Consider the following 2,985-nt stretch of genomic DNA (forward strand, 5'->3'; position numbering starts at 1 on the left):
AGTGGTTGGGTTAGAGCAGAACTTCATAGCAGCGTATAGTTGTGATGTATATATACCACATTCACCATGTAATGACATCTAATGGCACTGGCCATTTTCTGAAAAGTATGAGCTGTCTGGTCTGAAATATTGTTAGATCAGGGAATCTCGATGCCTGTGCCTCCATTACTGTCTGCTAGCTTGAGTCATATGCATACATGGGGGTTAGCAAAGCGCTGACATTAGCATGACGCTAATGGGGCTGTCAGTAGGTGTTCTCGTCTCAGAGTGGCCTGCTTCTGTTCATATCAGTCTGACATAGTAATTGCCTTCGGCTGACACAAATGTCCAGATCGAAGTGCAATCAAAACTGCAGCACATTTTTGGCGATTGGTTGGTGTTTATGAATCGTTTACCAGGGCTGAGAAATTTTATTGAGGAGGTCATTATTTCACACAGTCATTGATATGCAGAACATTTTTTTGAAAGTCAAAGATAATGTCAGTGATGTGGCTTTGTTTTCTCTTATCTGTGTATTGATTAACCTAAACACACACACGTATTATATATATTAATGATATATATATATATCGTCAAACCGCCAAGCCCTAATATATGGTGAGAATTTAAAGATTTGGGACATGCTTGACGCTAAAAAGAGTGATACGAGCCCTCAATGTGGTGCAGGCGCTGACTGACAGCATCCAGGTTTCTAATCCTAACCTGTACTTTGTTTTTGTCTTTAATAATAATACATGTAAATTTAATTCTTACAATAAAGATTGCAATAATTTTATTATTAAAATTAATAAAATACAAATCAAGCGTAGTGTTAGTTCTGGCAGGTCACGCTAGTCAAGCTCGCATCAGTGACTCTCAGCTGATCCTACAGGAATACGACACTATCACGTATACATGTATAATCTCGTCAGTATTATCAGCAGCGATCGCGTTCCTCAGGAGCCGATTACCCTCCTCCATCCCCAGCTCCACCTCTCGTCAGTCACGATTGGGCATTCTGAATCCCCTTGAATCAGAATAAATTCTCGAATTATGTTGTACTTTAAAATCTTGAATTAAATATATTTGCATACATTCATGTTGGTTCTGTTCTACGGGTTCTATTTACCCCAAGGGGGGTTATTGCTGCTCTTACTTCTTACTTACAGAGAAAGGTACTTCTCTCTGTCTTAAAGGGGTCATGACATGAGAAACCAAATTTGCCTTGATTAAAACACCATTAAAACATCCTGCAAGTTTCATAGCTTAAGACCTCCTCCCCATTATAAACGAATCATTTATTTAATCAAGCTCTAAATACAGCTCGTTCTGGATCCATGGTAAGAAGTGACGTCACGGTACGAAGTGACGTACCAGCGTTTGCATATGACCGCCTCCAGTGCAAGACAACTACGCTTAAAGCGCAAGACAACTACGCTCATTTCGTATCGTTGTCGCGCCCGCGCGCCGCGCGCTTCGCAAGTGTTCAGTCGACGGGCAGCGAGTGGGTCTGTGTACAGGGAAATGACGATGCCGCAGATGTGCTGTTCCTGGCTGTGGACAAACAACATCTTTGAATACGCTGCGAAAGATCCAGTCGTCAGGGGAAAATGGATGCACTTTATTTTTTGCGGACGTCTCAGTCACGGCAGTGTTAGTTTAAGCGTTTGTTCTATACATTTGAAGGATGACTGTTTTGAGAACAAATCCCAAAATGATGCTGGCTTTGCCAGAAAACTGTTGCTCAAAGATAAGTCCGTACCGACTATTCTGGGCTCAACAACGACGACGCAAACTGTAAGTAAAGTATTTAAAACATTAAACTACTTTTTAAATACGCCGAATCCGCACAGGTTCTGGCTGGGGCGTTAATAATTGATGCATAGGCACTGACGTTAGCCAATCACAGCAGTGGGCGTTAACACTGAACTCTTAAAGGGGAAACACCCCCAAAACAGACTGTGTGAATCAGAGGATGAGAAACAGGGCGGAAAAGGTCATAAATCACTACATTTTAAAAGTTTTTTGTAAAAAAAACTATAGTAATACTATATTTGCACCTAAGGGAACATAATAATAAAATAAAAAAACCCATGTCATGACCCCTTTAAAACAACAAGAATGAACTAAAGAAGGACTGCATACGGTGTTATGTGAAGCAGAGTCGTCCAATATCTACAGTATATGATGATCCTCAAGATTTAGAGACTCTCACTCCAAACCACATTCTGCTCTATTCCAAGATGACGCAAAGCCTTTTGAATGTGATCTGGTTGCGAGCAGCTCTCAGTTCCCTTTCTGCACCCACAGAATTTGTTCCATTGTCAGATCTTATATGTTTTACTTGGCCTCTTCTTCAAATGAAACACCAAATGGCCTGGACGCAGGAGTCTGTGTCAAGTGAATGAGCAACTTCAATATGAACAGCTCTACTGGTCATACAGGTAAACAATAATCCATCCATGAGCTCAGAATAATCCACACTCACATTGCTCAAACGGGGTAAATCAGCAACCAATCTTTCTTGTGGCAAATCATCCATTTTTTGTTGTCCTATTTTGGCTCTGTTTCTTCTGCACTGTTACGACCGCTAGGGGTAATTTGGCAAAAATATATACAAGAATATATTCATGAATGTACAAGTCTGTAGCAAACAATGCAAAATATAATCCAAAATCGTAGTCAACAGGTGTGGGTCAGTTAACAAGAACAATAGTGATGGAACGGATGATAATGGTGCACTGGTGCTCTGGCGCAGTTTCCAAAGCACTTTTGTATCGATGTACCGATGCTTGATTTGAAATGACAATACCACATGATTGATGACATTTGAAGCTTCGAATGGCATGTAGTATTGGAAGGTCGAACAGCTGGTTTGAAAAAATTGCCACTTCGTGACCTCACCTGATGCATAAAAGGGAAATGATTATTGAGGAGGCATTATTTAGACTATTTAACATTACACTTCCCTAAAACATATTTTATATATTTTTTAAACAGAACACC

Source organism: Phoxinus phoxinus (assembly GCF_949152265.1).
Source record: "Phoxinus phoxinus genome assembly, chromosome: 2".
In the NCBI taxonomy this organism is placed as follows: Eukaryota; Metazoa; Chordata; class Actinopteri; order Cypriniformes; family Leuciscidae; genus Phoxinus; species Phoxinus phoxinus.